This window comes from Marmota marmota, unplaced genomic scaffold, assembly GCF_001458135.2.
Source record: "Marmota marmota marmota unplaced genomic scaffold, marMar, whole genome shotgun sequence".
NCBI classification, from domain to species: Eukaryota; Metazoa; Chordata; class Mammalia; order Rodentia; family Sciuridae; genus Marmota; species Marmota marmota.
Window position 1 is genome coordinate 25,489,995 of NW_026000240.1, and position 19,428 is coordinate 25,509,422.

Sequence of the window (19,428 nt, forward strand, 5' to 3'; positions counted from 1 at the left end):
TGCGCAGGCCAGGCCACCCGCCGGGCCCCAAACCGCTGCCTCCCCCACTTACCCAGAGCCCACCCGCAGCGCAGAGCAGCTGGCTTGGAGGTGGGCGCCGAATGGGAATTCGCCCCGGTCGCTTTAAAAGCATCGGCGCTCCAACCTTTAAATCTCCGGGCCAACTTCTGTCCCAGTCCTGGGCAGCTCCCGGCCACCACCTTAATTAACCGCGTCCCCTTCAAATCCCCAGCCGTCTTCTTCCTAGGTCCTGCAGCCCTAGTCGTTTCCCTGAGGCCCTCTGGGTGCTGAGATCCAGAGCCCAAAGTTCATGCGGATAATGGCGAGAGGGGACGCTCTACACGAGTTCGTTTGTTTCACCCCCGCATCGTACCCCCTGCCCTATTTAAAATTTTAAGATATAATTCACATGCCATAAAATTCCACCTTTTCAAGTATACAACCCAATGGTTTTTAGGATATTCACAAAGTTGTGCAGCCAACACTATGATCTAATTCCAGAACGTTTTAATCACCCCACCTTCACCACCACCAAATAACCCTATGAACAGTCACTCCTCATTCTCCCCTCCCCCCCCAGGTTCTGGAAACCTCTAATCTGCTTTCCAGTCTCCGTGGATTTGCCTATTCAGGACATTTCCCCTAAATGGAATCACACAACACGTGGTCTTTTGTGACTAGTTGCTTTCAGTTAGCACGATGTTTCCATGGTCCATGTGTCCTCACATGTTAGTACTTAATTCCTTATCATGACAGAATAATATTCTATTGTATGTAAATACAACATTTTGCTTATATATTCATTAGTTGATGGATAGTTAGGCTTCCAATTTCCGGCTGCTATGAATAAAACTGCAATGAATATTCCTGTACATGTCTGAACATTTGTCTTCATTTCTCTTGGATACAGACCTCCCAGTGAAATTGCTGGGTTATATGGGTTACTCCCTGGGGAAACACCAAATTTTTCCAAAGCTACACCATTTTCCATTCCCACCAACAATGCAGAGGGTTTCACCTCCACATCCTCAACAATCTTTCTTGTTTCGTTTTGTTTTAATAGCCATTCTAGTGGGGATGAAGTGGCATTTTGGTGCGTGGGGATGAGGGGCAAGTGCTGGGGATTGAACCCAGGACCTCTCCCATATTGGGCCCTAGTGACTGATCTATATCCCGAGTCCCATCTTGAGGTTTTGACAATCAGTGTCATTTCTGAGGACATTCTTTTAGTAAGTGACTTGGAGCCATCTTTACACATCCAGGGAACCCACTCCCTTCCCATTTGAGTCTCTCCCTCCATCCCAAACCTAAGGGGACCTCACTATCCTGTGTTCTGAGGGCTTTGCAGAGGCTCTGGTGTGATGCAGGTTCCCATTGGCATCCCAGCCACCCATGTAGCCATTAGGTGAGAGCAGTTGTAGCCCCCTGTCCCCACTCCCTTCTGCTGCTCCAAGGTCAAGTGGACCCCAAGAGGCCCCAGGGTAGGGAGAGCAGATTGGATGCCTCCAAGAGTACCTCACCTTGGCAATGGGACGTAACAGAGGCGGCTGGGAACTTCAGAGATGGGTTACCTTGACTGGCTGGGTCTTGCCCTGAACTTGCCTTTTCTTCTCCCTACCATTTACCACAGGCCCAAGGGAAGGTGATCAGAAGACATTCTGATTATCTGTCAACCGTTCGTGGGCTCTTTTTGTCAAGAAATGTCCTCCCCTGATCCCTGACTGTTGCCCTTAGCAGAGTTGAGATAATATCTCCATGAGAGTCAAAAGATGTCGTCACACTGTTTCCATACACAAATCTTCAATAACAGGTCTTCTCAAAAATGGAACTTTCACAACTGATAGCTGTTATGGTTTAGATATGAGATGTCCCCCCAAAGTTCATGCATGAGACAAGGCAAGAATGTTCAGAGGGGAAATGATTAGATTATGAGTGCTGAAACCTAATCAGTGGATCAGTCCACTGATATGGATTAACTGTGTGGAAACTGTAGGCAGGTAGGGTGTGGCTGGAGGAAGGCAATCCTTGGGGGGGGGCATGCCTTTGGGGTTTGTCTTTTGTCCCTGTTGAACAGAGCTTGCTCTCTGATTCCTAGCTGTCACAAAATGAGCAGCCTTCCTCCAACATGCCCTTCAGTCATGAGCTCCTGCCTCCCCTCAGGCCCAGACCTATGAAATCAACCATCTATGGACTGAACCTTTGAAACCATGAGCCAAAATAATCTTTTTCCCCCTTTAAGTTGTTTCTGTCAGGTCTTTTGGCCACAGTGAAGAAAAGCTGATTGAAACAGTAGGCACATCCAGGTAACCTGGGCTCCTCCAACAGTGAGCTGAAACCCTGCAGGCTGTGGCTAGGGGTGGGCTGTCCCCTTTGGGCTGCCTCCTCTGTTCTTGGAAACCTGAAATGTGGCTCCGTCACTGACAAGCAGAGGCTTCAGAGAACAGGTAACTGAGCAGAAAACCAAGGCCTGGGTTTGAGAGTTTATTCACTAAGTAAACTCTGTCAGAGCAGCAACCTACTTGTCAGAGTACCTACTTGCCAACAAGCTGAGTGCCAACCAGGGTCAGTGGCATGGGGTTGGTGGGCGCCAGAGGAAGGGCATCTAACCTAAGCTGTGGGTGGGGGTAAGTAAAAGCTGATGACTGAGGACACATAGCACTAGCTAGGCTGAGAAGGGAGGGACAGACCCTACACTGCGGCACAATTGCACTGAAATCTTTCCCCAAATTCCAGCAGATCAGCATGGCTGATCAGGTGTGTCTGAAACATGGTAGAAGGCCAGACCCCTGACCAAGAACCCAGGCAGGGCTCAGGCCCAGATTTCATGCCCTGAGGTCCAAGGCCAGCCACTGGGTTAGGAACCAATTCCTGAAATGGGGCAAATACAGAGCTGCTGGGCTGACCCAGATGGGACCTCCCCAGTTAGTGACAAAGCAAGTATTTCATCCACTGTGGTGTGTCCTGTGCCTGCTTCTCTGCCCAAGCTTGCTGAATGCGGTGCTTCAGAGAGACCTAAGCTGGTGCCTAGATGTTGAGCAACCCAGGGGGATCTGGGGACTGCAGGGCTGGAATCAGCCAGGTCGTTGTGGTCCAATCTTCCTCTAAAACTCCTAATCCCAGTGTGGTCCCTGGGGGTAAAAGTAGTTCTGAGTTCCTGAGTACTCAATATAACGTGCCCGACACTGGGCAGTGGTGATGGGGCCCACACACACCACCTAACCACCCTGTCCTGAAGGTCTTAACCACCCTGTTTTAGATATGAGCCAGCTGTGAGCCACGCCCACAAGGTGGTGGGCTGAGAGTCAGGTTCTTCTGACTACAAAGCCAGTGCTCTTTCCACCATGTCAGGTGGCCTCCATGGGAAGGTCAGTCCCTGTGTTTGGTGTTGGGAACAGGAGGAAGGTGAGCAGAACAGCACTTGTTCCAGACCCTGAAACTCCAACCACAAGTGAGCAAAAGAAGCTCACCCCAGCCCCATGCAGGTTCCTGCTCTCAAGTGACCTTTCTCCTGAGCCAAGTACAAGGCTCTATATATTCTGTCCATGATTTAGCACCAAGAACTACAGTCTGCTCGCAGGGTTTCCAAGGCCTTTGCCAACCTTGGTCCAGTCACTTCTCTTCACCCTTCCTCCTAGCCTCCTGCAGTCTCCTCCTCACTCCTCAGGAGTGAGGCCTCCCAGGGTTTCTTCTCGGTGCTTGTAGTTCATTCCTCACATGGGCTCCATCTTGCGCTTTGGAGCCAGAGAGCAGTTTCCAATCAGTCTGCTTCCCGCTTTCCACCAAACTTCAAAAGGTTGTCCATCCTCAACTAATAGGTTTGTTTCTGAGCATTTGTTTCCTCTGTCTTGGTATTTTCCTCCTTTAAAATTCAGTGGCTCTTAAATTTTGGGGGAGAATTGCAACTCATAGGAATAAATAAGTTTTACATTGTAAATCAGAAAACACACACACACACACACACAAGTGTAACAAAAGTTTCACAATGTGGATCTTGACTATGTGTGATGCCCTCTGATCTAATATGCTCTATTCTGTCATTAAAAGATGCTGGCAAGACCTACTAAATCAATTTCCTACCCCACTAATGGGTTATGTCCTACAGTGTGAAATGCACATTTTGACAGCCAGAGCCTCCATGGAGTGATATTATAGCAGATATTTGTCAAGAAAAAAAAGTCAACTTTAACATGCTAGAGACAATAGTTTGAAAAGAAAAAAAAAATTCAGTTTGAGTTTTAAAAGCCCAGATTTCTGCTTCAAGGTAGGATCCAATAGGTTGCAGCAGGCTAATGTCCCTATTGCAACAAAATGAGATGAGGCTTTCCAGCTGTTCCCCCATCCCTCCCCACCCCTGCCCGGGACACTTGCCAATTTGGGGCACTCACTAAAGATCACGTTTTGCCCAGAAGGAGGACTTTAATGGAGGAAGGAGGAACCAGAAAAGTGGCCACATGTGCTGGGATGACAAATTAGAACATAGAGGGCCTTAAACACATAACCAATTTTCTCCACATGACATTTGCTGAATTCTGGGCCCAGGAATGCATATAAAAGCATAATGAAATCTTCCACAGTTCTACAGTTCTTAGAAAACAAAGGCTCCCCCCACCCTCCCCAGAAAAGGGCCTGCCTCAAATGCCAAGGCAGCTCCCACCTCTAAACAGTGAACAGATTCTGAAGCTTCATGGGGACAGTCTGAACTGCGGAATCAGGAACTCCTGGAGAGCAGAGCTGGATCTCCAGTCTTCCAAGGCTGAGGATACAGAGACCTGTGAGGTTCTCACCCTAGGAATAGGGTGAAATGAGATTAGTATGCTAGGAACAGGAAGACTCTATAGAAGCTGAGTTTTCTAAATCAAAACCGGTACCAAGCCAGTTCAGTTCTATATTCCTGTGATCATTCCTCACCCCCATCTGCTTAACAGAGGAAAAAGGGAAAATTATATACAATGATTGCATATGATAAAAAATAAATAGTTTGGATGCGGTGGCATACACCTGAAATCCCAATGACTTGGGAGCCTGAGGCAGGAGGATTGCAAGTTTGGGGCTAGCCTCAGTGACATAGCAAGGCCCTTAGCCACTTAGCAAGACCCTGTCTAAAAAGGGCTGGGATGTAACTCAGTAATAAAGCACCCCTGGGTTAAATCCTTAGTACAAAGAAAACAAAAACAAAACAAATTTAAAAACCAAACTAAAACAAACAGAGATCAGATTAGGGGTATACTTCAGTGGTAGAGGACATGCTTAGCATGTGAGAGGCTCTGAGTTCAATCCTCAGCACCAAAACCCCAAACCCAACAAATAAACAAAAACTAGACCTGTGAGAAGGCATGAAAATATAATTGATAAGCAAGAGAGAGAGAGAGAGAGAGAGAGAGAGAAAACAGATAGTAGAAGCAGACACAAAGGTGATTCAGATGTTGTGTTTGGTGGACAAGAACTTTAAAATAACTCATTGTAAGAGCCAGGGATATAATTCAGTGGTAGTTCACTTGCCTTGCATATGCAAGGCCCTGGATTTAATCCCCAATAGCACAAAAACAAAACAAACAAAAATAACCTATTGTAGAGGAACTGTGTCTCACACGTGGGTGGTGAAAGCATAAAGTGGTATATGCATGTATCAGTAGTCAGGGCTAACTCAGGATACAGAAATCACACAGTAATTTGGACAAGGATATTTAATAAAAAGAATTATTAAAAGTAAGAGGGGTCTATCCACTCAGGAAAAGAAAACTATAAACAATTTGGTTGTAGTAACACCCAAAGAAAGCACAAATCTGGATAAGGTCCTGCGCTTTGCCTCCTACCATCAAGTTCAATTCATATGGAAATGGTGCAGCTGTGATTCAGTGGATGATGAAGTTCATTGATGTTCCACGCAGATGGAATTCCCTGGGGAGCATCCATCAGGGGAAGCTATCCACAGAAAGGTGCCACACCACAGAAGTTGCTGGAAAACTTTCCACAGGAATAATGCATGGTGAGTCAATCTTTGGAATGTGGAGGGTGCCCCTAGAGATGTGCTGTGTGATTCTGGCTGTGATGTTGCAGGAATCTTCCAAGCGAGCACATGAGAACCGAGAAGAGAAGCCTGTTCTCCTGCAGTGGAAATGAAAGGTCCCCAGGTAGGTTGGAGGATCCCAGCAGAGAGGAAGCTATGCCTCTCTGGCAGAGTTTTCTCAGAGGCTCCCAAGCCACAGAGCATAGGAACAGGAGAAAACAGACAGCAAATGTGTTGATGGCGTTCCTAGTGAGGTGATGAACTGGACATGTCTGTAGCAGGAACATCATGGGTGGGGGCTCTAAAGCCAAAGAATCCACCACATCACTGTCACAGGGAAATGCAGAGTAAAATTATGATAAGATACAACCGCTCACCTTTTGGAATGGCCAAAACCCGGACAGCTGACAACACCAAATTCTGCTAAGGAGGTGGAGCATTGGGAACTCTCACCCATTGCGGATGAGAATGCAAAAATGGAACAGCCACTTGGAAGACAGTTGTTTGGTAGTCTCTTATAAAACCCATAGGAGCCAGCGATTGTGTTCCTTGGTATTACTTGTGTTACCTGAAGGAGTTGAAAACTTAGGTGTACAAAAACACCTGCAAGTGGATGTTTATAGCCTATTTATTCACAATTGCCAAAGCTTGGAAGCAACCAAGATGTCCTCTAGCAGCTGGGTGCATAATTACACCATGGTACATACAGACAATGGACTGCCATTCAGTACTAAAAAGAAATGATCTTCTCAGACCCTAAAAAGACATGGAAGAAAACTTTAGACATGTTAAAAGTAAAAGAAGCCCAACTAAAAAGGCTTCACACTGTATGATTCCAATTCTCTAGCATTCTTGAAAGGTCAAACTATGTAGTCGGTAAAAAGATTGGTGGTTGCCAGGGGTTGGAGGCAGGAGGTATGGATAAGTGGAGCACAGAGGAGTTTTAGGGCAGTCAAACTATAATGACACCATCATGATAGATACTCATCTGCCAAAACCCAGAGAATGTACACCTAATGTAAACTGTAGACTTTGGATGACTGTGATGTGTCAATTTAGGTTCATCAACTGTAACAAACTTAACACTAGTGAAGGATGCTGAAAACAGAGGAGGTCATGCATGTGCATAGGCAAGTAGTACAGAGAAAATTTCTACCTTTGTCTCAATTTTGCTATGCACTTAAAACAGGTCTAACAATATAAAATCTTTTTTAAAAAAAGAAAAGAAAAACCAGGCACAGTGACGCAGGTCTGTAATCCCAGCCACTTGGGAGGCTGAGGCAGGAGGATTGTGAGTTCAAATCTAGCCTCAGCAATTTAAGAGGCTCTAAATAACTCAGTGAAACCCTGTCTCTAAATAAAATATAAAAAGTGGGGATGTGGCTCAGTGATTAAGCACACCTGGGTTCAATCCCTTATACCAATAAATAAATAAATAAATAAATAAGAAAGAAGAGAAAAGAAAGACCAGAGGATCATATGAACCTTAATACATGGGAGGATGCAGTCGCCATTTGTTCGGACTAACAACCTGATCCCAGCAGATGTGTAGGTACCTGCAGATTCCAGAGCAGGCAGGTGACAGGGACCACCTGCATCTCCCACTGTGCAGTGGCATTAGGTAAGTCTTCTCTGACTGTAAGGCGACTCCAACAAAAGGGCGCATATTGGGGGTGAGTATAGAGAAACAGTAAGTAACAGAAAAACCTGAGTTTACTGTTATGAAACAGAACTGGTCAAGACTTCATTTGACCCCAGGTGAAATGAGAGTTTTCAATAAAAATTAGCTGAGTAGCTAGGTGCAGTGGCACACACCTGTAATCCCAGCATTGTGAGAAGGAGAATCAGCAACTTAGTGAGACCCCCCAACAACTTAGCAAGACCCTGTCTCAAAAGTTAAAAAATAAATTTAAAAACTGAGGATGTAGCTTAGTGGTAAAGTGTCCCTGGGTTCTATTTCCAGTACTGGAGTTTAAAAAAAAAAAAAAAGGAGGGGGGGCTGGAATTGTGGCTCAGCGGTAGAGTACTCCCCTAGCATGGGCAGGGCCCGGGTTCCATCCTCAGCACCACATAATAATAAAGGCATTGTGTTGTGTCCCTCTACACCTAAAAGAAAATAAATATTTTTTTAAAAAAGAAAAAAAAAGTTGCATAGTGTTGCTTTGAGATGAGAGAATTGGAAAAAGTCTTGATGTCCATCCCTGCAGAGAGGGTTGGGAAGGTTGCACGGAGTACCAAGCAGCCATGGAGTATTAGGACCAGAGGTTCACACATCAACACGGACAGATCTTAAAAACAGAGATGATTGAAAACATCAGAAATAGAGTGAGGAATGAAACGTAGAATACAATAACCTCTATGTAACTGAATACATATGCACGTGCAACAGAATTAGATTTGGCAATTACATACACAGTGCAATTGTGTATGTAATTCTAATATTAGAATGTGTTCTGTGGGAGTGTGGTGGGGAACAGGAGTGGGGAAGGGGATCCTCTTCCCAGAAAACAGGGCCAGAGCCAAGCGTACATACTGACGTTCCTTCGAAGGAGGGTTTAATCCCAGGGCAGCAAAAGTGAGAGGAAAAGGTAAGTGACAGATGAAAGGTGGTCCTCTAACCAGGCTGACCATCGATTCATAAGAAAATGTCCTTTGGGTCCGTGGTGCAGGGTGTCTGTAACCACCGAGACTCAGGGGAATCCATTAGGGAAAGGAGAGAAGAAGAATTCATCTCCTTCCTGTGTCTGACTCTCATGGGTCAAAGTTCTTCCTGATACATTTCCATTTCCAGGCTGGATCATTCACCTTTTCAAGGCAGCCACTGGAGGACCCAGATCCTGTGCTTCACCTGCCTTGAGAGGTAGGAAAGAGAGGTGCAGGGATCCGCTCAGCAAGGCTGTTCTGAGACTGCTGTGGCTTTGGCTGCAGCAAGTGCAAAGGAAACCCTGCGAGGGCTTGGCATTCGCCCAAGCAAAGGATGAAACAGCTGGTGGTGCAAGAGATGAGCTGGTGGTGGAGGCAGCTGGGCTCTCCATGGGGTAAGTGGCTGAGGGCCTGGGGAGCAGGTGGGCCAATAAATTGGGTCTGATACAATGCCTTTGCACAGATCTCCTACATCATTCTGCCTAAGGACCCAGTGATCAGGGCAGATTTCCAGGCTGGTATGTTTCTTCCCCTGATGGCACAGGCTAAGCTTGCCTGTGCTCAGGTCCCAGCCCTTGTCCAAATCTGACCTGTGAATAAGGCTCAATTTTTCTCCCTATTCTCATAATTTCCCAGCTCCAGCATGTAAAGCAATGAAAATTTGTCATCGTTTGTTTCTCCATATTTTTGTGATTCTTAATATTTAAGATATTGTAATGCCGAGACAGAGAAAAAAAATTGCTTCGATGCTGGGCTTCCTTATTTCAATCTAGCCCAATTTTCGGAATCCAATAGCATCACACCTGTTGACAAACAAGTCGGGAAATTGCTTTTGATTCCCGAATGTTTAGAATTTCAAACATTATTTTTATATCAAAACAAATATAAATACAGTACGTAGCATTCCAATATGCACATAAAATCTTTTAGATAATTATCAGGGGAATTTAGAGTTCCCAGAAGGTCATTTAGAATTAAGCCCTCAACTCTTGGAAAGAGTTTTGATGTCCATCACTGAGAGAGGGTTGGGAAAAAAAAAAAAGGTGAAGGCTTTCATGGAGTACCAATCAGCCGTGGAATCCCAGGACCATTCAGGAAGTTTCCGGGGAAGTGCTGGAAGAAAGCAGTTCTTGGTAATAAGGACTTTGTGGTGACTGAGATACAGCTCTGCCTCAAAAGCTTATTTGTTGGCCCAATTGGATGGGCAAGAGGTAATCTGGGCAGTTAAAAGTTCATGCTGTCTAATTTCCCAGAGGAGCCTAAATAATCAAAGGGAAAATTTCATTACCTCTGTGGAGCTGTCAAGAAATGTAAAGCGGAGTCTGGTGCCATTGTGTGTGTCTGCAGACCCAGCACTTGACAGGCTGAGGCAGGAGGATACTTAAGCCCAGAAATTCTGGGCCAGCCTAGGCATCACAGGGAGACCTCATCTCAAAGAAGACAAGACAGGAAACGGAAATGTCTGAGATTTTTATCCTCCTTGCAAGCTAATAAGTTATCCTCTCCAAATTTTATGGATGCTGGCAGAATACATGAAAGTTCTGAGTCAGAGATGAAGGAGAGTTTACTACTCCAAGCAAAAGCAGCAGCCAGGTTACTGGAATTTTTGCACCAGTTTCCTGAAGCTCAGTTTTCACAGGACAATGCAGAGGGCCGGGTGACACCTGCACTTGGAGTGGGTTGTGTCACAGGAGAATCCCACCTTCAGGAAACCAAAGCTTTTACACTGGGAAGTAAATATGCTTTCTATAGAGGGAAACGTTATTTCTTCCAAAGCTGTACGCAAACCTTTCCTTTCCTTTAGAAGAAGTCTGGTTTTTTTAAGGCTGTTCAGTCTATACACATTCCTGAAAAGATAGTCAGGAATAAAGACAATTTGGGGAATAAACATGGGAGCCTGATGGAGAAAAGTCTGCCAACAGGAGTGACCTATGATCAGACTTATGTAAACATGAAGGATGGCTCTTTGCCATCGACCCTAACTTCTCAAGAATGGTGGGCAGCATAGGGCTCATTGGTTTTTGTTGTGACGGCAACCTGAAGCTCTGTGATAAAAGGTTCATTAGGAAGTCACCAGGACAATCTGCCTTACAGGGGTTCATGATATAGATCAGCAGTTGAATGGTCAACTCTACAATTTGAAGAAAATGCCATATAGTTAATGCAGGTTGTTAGGCTCAGAAAGACAAGTTGCTTCCATTCCGTGGCTCACTAGCTTGTGTTCTCAAAGTCATCCTCACAATCAATGAAAAATACTACTAGCACAGATGAGTCTAGTGAGATTTCAGAATACATGGTCAATATTTTTTTAAAAGTTGTATTTCTATGTTCTGGCAACAAATAATTAGAAATCAATTTCATTGATAGTAGCATTGATAAGCACAAAATACAAATGACTTCCAAGGTTGCTTGACACTATATAATCTTTTTGAAATTTCAAAAATAAATGCAAAGATACACATATTTACACATAGGAAGACTCAATATAGATAACATGTCAACTCTCCTCAAGTCTTCTTTAGAATGAGTGCGATACTAATCAAATTTTCAATGGGATTTTTTGAAGAAAAATATTAACAAATCAACTCTGAAGTTTATATGAAACTCAAAGGAATTAGAATAGCCAGAGAAATTTTGGAAAAGAAAAACCAAGTTGGAGGACTTAGGTTACCTGATTTTAAGGTAATCTTGATTTCTACACAATTAGTAATCACGAGGAATAGACTAAAGGGTTCTGAAAGAAACACTTGCATGGCCAAATGACTTTTGTCAAAGGGGCCAAAGCAATTCAATGAAGTATAGGTAGATCTTTTCAACAGCTGATGCTTGAACAGCCAGAAACACATAAAAAAGTGAACCTTGATCCCTACCTCACATCTCACACAAAAATTAATTTGGAACAAACTGTGGTATACCAATACCATGGAATTTGCAGCAACAGAGAGGAATTAAAATACGAATGCGTGCAAACAAGAACTTGGATGAGTGTTCAGGGAAATTGCAAATTCTATGGGAATTATGCTGGAAAAAAAAAAAACTTAACCCAAAAGTTTACATTCTGTAGTATATCATTTGTATAGCTTTTTTTAATTGACATTTTAAAAAGTGACAACATTTTGGAAATGGAGGAGAGAACTGCAGTTATCAGACATTAGGGGAGATACACAAAAGGGAGATGGGTATGGTTATAAAGGGCCACACAGGGGATCCTGTGCTTAGAGTGGTGACCCAGGCAGTGGATGCTCCAACATGTACTGGAAATAAAACCCTATAGAACTTATCACATATATACACAGGAATGAGGGCAACCAACACTGGGGAAATTTGTCTAAGATGAGTGATTTTTGTCAACACCAGTATTCTGGTTGTGATACTGTACAATAGTTCCACTAAATGTTACCATTAAGAGAAGTGAGTAGGTCTCACTCTTCTTTTATGCAGTCACATCAGTTCTGAATTTTTTTTCCATTTAAAATAATTTATTGTATTCTTCCAGAACAGATATAAAGAGCATCTTGGGAGTTGATATCACAACACAATGTGTCGCGACCCCTCGCCAGCAAGGGAAAACACGACACAGGATTCTTCTTTCAGCAGTTTATTCAGGCCTTGATTCATGTATCATCTTCTAGTGACCCCCCGCCGAGCGCCCAAGCACAGCCTAATAAAGCCTCCCGCATACCAATCTTAAGCTGCCACATGGACCTTTCTCATAGGGTGGGAAGGGATTGCGTGCCAATTCTCCATATTAGGAGTTGTTTATCACAGGCCACAGTGGAAGCCGGCGCCATCTTCTAATGGTCTAATTAGAACGGCTCACCACAACAATGTTACCTACCATTTTCACAACTACCCTTGCATTGAATTCTTTCTTAAGGAACACAGCAATTTTTAAAAATCAGAATATTTACATATTAATAAAATATATATACAGAATATTAAGACATTATCCATAGATACATGTGTTAGTTTTGTTTTGTTTTGCTAAGAAAGCCTATAAAAAGGATTTCTGAACAAAGTATGAACAGTAAGTTAACACACAAACAGTAAGTTAACACAAAAACAATTCCAAAATTGTAAAATATGATTTTGCGGTTATAGTTTTCATATGTATTTCCAATTGGTGAATCTGTTGCAATCTGTGATTGAATATTCCCTCTCCCTCCTCCAAGATGTCACTTTGCTCTTGAAGGTTCATGGTGCATATTTAACTGACCCACAGTTATGAGTAAATGTTTCTACCTTTATTAGAGACATATGTATTCATCATGGTTTAATAGAATGCAAGGTCACTAATTAATTTTTTCTATTCCCTCGAGAAATATTTTATTCTGGGAGGCAGAAGACAAAATTTTAAGCATGTGCTGCAGAAAGAAAAAGCCCTGGTTTATACAGTAGTTCATCAAACCACTTGATAAAACAAAGGAACTGGTTTCAGGAAAGAGATTACTGACTGGGGTAGAAAAGGCTAACTAAAAAATACAATGGAAACAATTTTTCTGACCCTTCCTTTTATCTTCAAAAAGAAGAAAAACAAAAGACACACATACACAAGATTAACTGTCTAGTAGACAGATTCCACCAGCCACACCTAAAACCAGTTTTCTGTCACATTGCAGGATGTTGTGCATCATCTTCAGTTGACCAGCTGGTCTTGTGGAATACTGACTTATTCCAGAGCATCCCTCCTGACTCCAGGCTTAGTTTTTCAGGGTGGTACGACACCAGGACCTTGGACAGGGTAGTAAGGAAATCTGGGTTTTGTGCCCTGCCAGCCACTGAATGGTTCCCAGTTGTCACATGGTAGTTTTACTTATTTATTTACTTCTAGTTGTAGATGGACATAATACCTTTCTTTATTTTATGCAGTGCTGAGGATCAAACCCAGTGCTTCACACATGCCAGGCAAGTGCTCTACCACTGAGCCACAACCCCAGCCCCTCACAGTTTTAACCCCAGTATCTAGTGGATATATACTCAAATTTCTTTCATGCCAATATTTGGCCTTTAGATCAAGTGCTAAAGATTCAAAGGAAGAAAGAAATCTGGAGGCAAATATTTCTGTAAAACAGATACCCACATGGCAAGATATCTCTTTCAAATAATTCAGAATTTCTTATGTTGTGAATATGCATAGTTTTGAAGTATATTTATTTTCACATAAACTGCCTAGCTGCAGTGTAAAGGAGATTTTTTTTTCCCCAAGACTGAGAGAGGCGTTGTAAACACCAAAACTTATTATGCCTTCTTCAGCTTAGAAGAAAAAAATGTTCTGGGAGACAAGATAGCTCTGACCTATAAGATAAAATCATTTATGACATCAGTGCATAGCCCCCCCATCCCCACACCCCCCCAAAAAAAACCTAATATTTGTAGCTAAATTAAGCTCAAGTGATGTGTGAGTTCTTATGGTAAAAGAAAAAAAACCCATTTCACATAAATTGGGTCAACACAGCGACAAAATAACTAAGTATAAGGTGTAAAGTAGCCAGTTCTACTTGAGACATAACAACCATTTAAACAGATGGCTTTAACTGAGTGAGCCAGGATATCAGCTGTGCCGTAACCAGCCACAAGTGTACATGCTTAATATTCTAGAACATTTCCTGATACACCTTTCCCTCTGCTTTATATAAAACCAACATAAGAAGTTCTGAAGTATTTTGATAAAGAAAATGCTCCTGCTGTTTTGACTCTCAGAAGAGATTTCTTTGAGTAACCCGCCACCTGGTGGCAAAGTACATAACTTGCAGGAGAAATAATTTGTTTTTAATTTTACAGATGTTAAAACATTTCAGTAATCCTTAAAATTAGAAAGTTTTGCATTAAAACAAAGCAAAGCAAATTTTAAAATGAAAAAAGTACATTCCTTATGCCAGGTTAATTAAAAACAGATATCTCTGAGAAAGACATCTGGATTTTGGACAAAACAAGTCACTGACCTTTATCATCAAACATGAGAAAGACAGAATTTTCATTAAATCAAGATGTAAAAAGCAGGGTGGCTCAAGATGATCCATTTGGAGAAAAGTTAACAAAGTTCCATATTGTCCACACTATTAATAATTGCATGGGATTGCAGGAATAAATTAGGGATATCCCAGGCAAATGGGGAAATATATTTCTTCTAAATTGGTTTCTGGGGTTCAGCCTGGAAAAGATGTGAATACATTTTAGAGTAGAGACCATGTGGTAAGAAATTAAATGCATTTAAAAGGAATAAAATTCTTTCAAAGCACTGGCAGGAGGAATTTGCATCTGATTGGAATTTTATTTGAGAAACTAAGTTTGAAGGGAGATGCCAAACAATTCAAGAGCTTGAATAGCCACCATCTGGGGGCAATGAACATGACTTGCATAAGGTCAACTCAGTTTGAAATGCTGTCCTACGGACCGACTCCGTGGCTCTGGGGAAGGTTGTCATGGGACTAAATGCTGTCATGGAACTGAATGCAAGAAAAACGTAGGTGGCTTCAGAGCTGAAGTGGGTGATGGCAGGACTGTGGTGGGATCAGAGGTGGGAGTCAGTCTTCAGTATCTCCATCTCCTTGGACTTCATGGAGGATTGCTGGCCCAGTACCAGTGCTCCTGGATGGAGATTATTTGGAGTATGTTTTAGTACCACATTCTGTCCACAGTCTCCAATTCTTCAGTGCCCATTAACTCTTCAGTATAGAAGTTTCCAGCCTCCTTCCCTCATTATGTCACAGAACTACCCTTAACATAATCACCACTGACCTTCAAATCAATAAATTCAATGTATGCATTTCAGCCTTCAACCTACTTAACCTTTGTGCAATAGTTTACTACCCCCTCTCTTTGGAGCCCTCTCCTCAAGTTTCTGTTTCTTTTTACCTTTTCTCTAGTGGGGCCCTCTTGGTTACCTTAGCAGGCAGCTCTTCTTCCCAATATCTTAATGCTTGATATTCCTCAAAGATCTGCCCTCCATGTAGCCCCTCACTGTATTGTAATGGTTTGTAAACATCTGGATTTTGTTGTTGTTGTTGTTTTTCATTTTTAAAAAAAAATCAGCCTTGAGCCTTCCACATACAAAATGTTTGTTTTGTACATTTTCATTTCCCAAAGAACCTAGAGTGTTTCTTAGTAATAAGGAAGGACCTAGAGATCTTGGCCAAAGGCAAGAAATGACAAAACTGGCGAGAAAGGTATGGAGGTATCTCTGGCTGTAATGTTTCCATGCTGACTGAGGAGTTGAAATAAGCAAACAAAGAATAATTCCAGAGTTTATTTCTACATTATGGTTTTTCAGGAGGAGAACATCAAGACAAAACAAAAAATAGGAATGTGGATATAAAACTGTATTAATTCAACATCCCAGACCATCTCTAACAAAGCCTAAGACCAAAATTCTGACTTTACTTCTTTAGAATGGAGGTAGATTTATGAGAAAATTGATAATACAGAGTTCTATCCTCACAGCTTCCCCTATTACCATCTTACATTTGATTCAAGGGGAAGATGGCCAGTGTCTCATTGGAGGGTTCTTTAGCTTAGAGGAATCCAAGCCATCCTAAATGGCCACCCTAAGTCTTAATATCTTAAATACTTAAGCCACCCTAAATCAACAGTCCATACACAGCCCATGGATGGCTCGTGACACATTAGCATATTTGTCACCATGATGAATGAATACTGACACATTACTATGAACTGGAATCCACAGTTGATTCAGATTTTCTTAATTTTTACCCAATTTCCCCTTTCTGTTACAGAATCTCATCCAAGACACCTTATTACATGTAGTCATCACATTTCCTTAGGCTTCTTTTGGCTTTGAGAGATTTTTCAGACTTTTCTCATTTTTTATGACCTAGCAGTTTTGAGGAGTACTGGCCAGTTATACTGAAGGATGCCCATCTAATGGAATCCGTCTGATATTTTTCTCATAACTGTACCAGGGGTTATATTTAGGGGGAGGAAAATCACAGAGGTAAAATGCAGTTTCATCATATCATATCAAAGGTACAAGGGTTCATACTGTCAGTTTGATCTATCACTTTGGTTGATCTTGATCACCTAGCTGAGGTAGTATTTGCCATATTTTCCCATTGTTGATCACTCTCTCATTGACCTTTGGAAGGAAACTACTACACACAGTCCATACTTAAGGAGTAGGAAATAAAGCTTCCCCTCCTTTAGGGAAGAATATTTACATAAGTTATCTGGATATCTTCTGTAGAGGAGATGTGTCTCTTTGCTCCCATTTATTAATTTTTTCAATAATCTATTTATACCAATATGAATTACTATATATTTATTCATAATTTGGATTGTAATCCAATATTACATTATTTTCTTGCTCATTCCACTTCTTTTTCTTTCCTTTTTTTTTTTTTGGATTGAACCCAGAGGTGCTTTGCCACTGAGTTATATCCCCAGCCCTTCATTCTACTTCTTGCTAAAGTTTGGTAACTAGGACTTCTTTCACTTGAATCTTGTCTCTTTGACATAGTCCATCAATGTGGGATTTATTTATTATTTATTTAGTTATTTCCACTTCTTTACTTTCTGACTCCACAAAATATCCCAGGCTCATTTTGTAGATTTCTACTATAGTCCTAGAATCAGGTATTTCTCTAAGGATTGCTGATTTCTTTTCTCAAAGAATGGTATTAGAAACCTAAATCTCAGGCTGGGGTTGTAGCTCAGTGGTAGAGCGCTCGCTTAGCATGTGAGGGGCCCTGGGTTCGATCCTCAGCACCACATAAAAAATAAATGAATGGAACAAAGGTATTGTGTCCGACTAAAATTAAAAAAATAAATATAAGAAAGAAAGAAACCTAAATCTCAGTGCTAGATGTCCTCAATGATACTTGGGTATTATTTCCACTGGACTTTTTAGTTAACAAAGAAAGGAAATGTAAAATAATACTGAGGAATTTCAACACACATTGCTCACCAAAAGATAGGAATCCAGACATAAACTCGGTGAAGACTTTAGATCTGAAAAAATACTATAGAACTTCTTTCTGGAATCCGCCATCCCGCAGGCTTAGCTTCCCTCTGGGCCCAGGTTACTCTGCTGCACCTGTGCTGAAGCTTACCAGGGAGCAGGTGTGGCTGCTGAGCACCAGGATATGGCCTAAGCCCTACTCAGGGCCAGTGTCCCTTATTCCCACTGGCCAGCCCGGTGTGGAGCATGTTGGTGGCCAAGACTCTTGGCAGCCTCTCCATCCCATGTGGCAGCCTCAGCCCCTGCTCAAGTTCTATCTTTCAGATTAGATTGTCTTGCAAGAGCAGGCCCAGCAGCCCACCGGCGTGGTAGACACATCACCCCAATTAGAGGAGGGGCAGAGCCCGCTGCCCGCGCATGCAAGGTAGGCAGACCTGCGACCTACTGGGAGAACAGGCCCAGCGGCCCGCCAGCATGGTAGACACATCACCCCAATTGGAGGAAGGGCCCAGCTGCCGCCCACAAGGTAAGCAGACCGCGCGTCCCGGAGAAGGGGCCCAGCGGCCCACCGGCCTAGTTGAAAGATCACCCCAATTGGAGGAGGGGCACAGCCGCCGCCTGCGCCTGCAAGGTAGGCAGACCTGCAACCTGGAGAACAGGCCCAGCGGCCTGCCAGTGTGGTAGACAGATCATCCCTATTGGAGGAGGGGCCCAGCCGTTGCCCGCAAGGTAGGCAGACCACGTGACCTGGAGAAGGGGCCCAGCGGCCCGCCGGCGTGATGGACAGATCACCCCAATTGGAGGAGGAGCACAGCTGCCGCCCGCCCCTGCAAGGGAGACTTTGCAACTATACAAGAGCAATATAAATATATAGGGGGAAAATTCAATAACATAACAGTTTCAGCAAGCAGAAAGAAACGTGAGCAGTATAAAAAGACAAGGAAAGAAAGGACCACAAGCAATGCAGGTCAACTCAACTTTAGAAGAGGTAATAGCTGCAGCAGATGGAATGTCAGATAAAGAATTCAGGATTTACATGCTTCAGATGATCTGGAATCTCAAGAAAGACATTAGACAGCAAAATCAGACAATGAAAGATCACTTCGACAATGATTACATAAACAAATCCAAGAAGCAAAAGATCAACTATACGGGGAGATAGAGGTTATAAAAAACAAACAATCAGAAATCCTAGAAATGCAGGAAGCAATAAACCAACTTAAAAACTCAAATGAGAATACTACCAGCAGAGTAGAACACGTTGAAGATAGAACATCAGACAACGAAGACAAAGTATTTCAACTTGAAAAGAACATAGACAGCTCAGCGAGACTGTTAAGAAACCATGAGCAGAACATCCAACAAATATGGGATAACATAAAGAGACCAAACTTGAGTCATTGGGATACAGGAAGGAATAGAAGTCCAAACCAAAGGAATGAGCAATCTGTTCAACGAAATAATACGAGAAAACTTCCCAGACTTGAAGAATGAGACAGAATCCCAAATCCTAGAAGCCTACAGGACGCTGAATGTGCAAAATCATAAGAGATCCATACCTAGACACATTATAATGAAGATGCCCAACATACAGAATAAGGAAAGAATTTTAAAAGCTTCAAGAGAAAGGAAGCAGATTACATTTAGGAGTAAACCAATCAGGATAACAGCTGATCTCTCAACACAGACTCTGAAAACTAGAAGATCCTGGAACAACATATTTCAAACGCTGAAAGAAAATGGGTTCCAACCAAGAATTGTGTATCCAGCGAAATTAAGCTTCAGGATGGAAGATGAAATTAAAACCTTCCATGATAAACAAAAGTTTATTTGCAGCTAGAAAACCATCTCTTCAAAACATCCT

At 42.6% G+C, this 19,428-nt stretch overlaps 1 protein-coding gene and 1 non-coding gene across 2 annotated transcripts in view; one reads left to right on the forward strand and one right to left on the reverse strand.

Annotated features, from left to right (window-relative positions):
• Window positions 1-189, reverse strand: part of Mras (muscle RAS oncogene homolog) — a 53,206-nt gene extending 53,017 nt beyond the window's left edge. Inside the window, exon 1 of the mRNA XM_048794432.1 lies at window positions 53-189. The gene's annotated coding sequence lies outside the window, so the exon portion shown is untranslated. The remainder of the gene's footprint in view (window positions 1-52) is intronic.
• A 17,115-nt stretch (window positions 190-17,304) lies between these two features.
• On the forward strand, window positions 17,305-17,377 carry Trnaa-agc. Its single transcript has one exon. It is a non-coding gene; the product is annotated as a tRNA-Ala (tRNA).
• The last annotated feature ends 2,051 nt before the right edge of the window (window positions 17,378-19,428 follow it).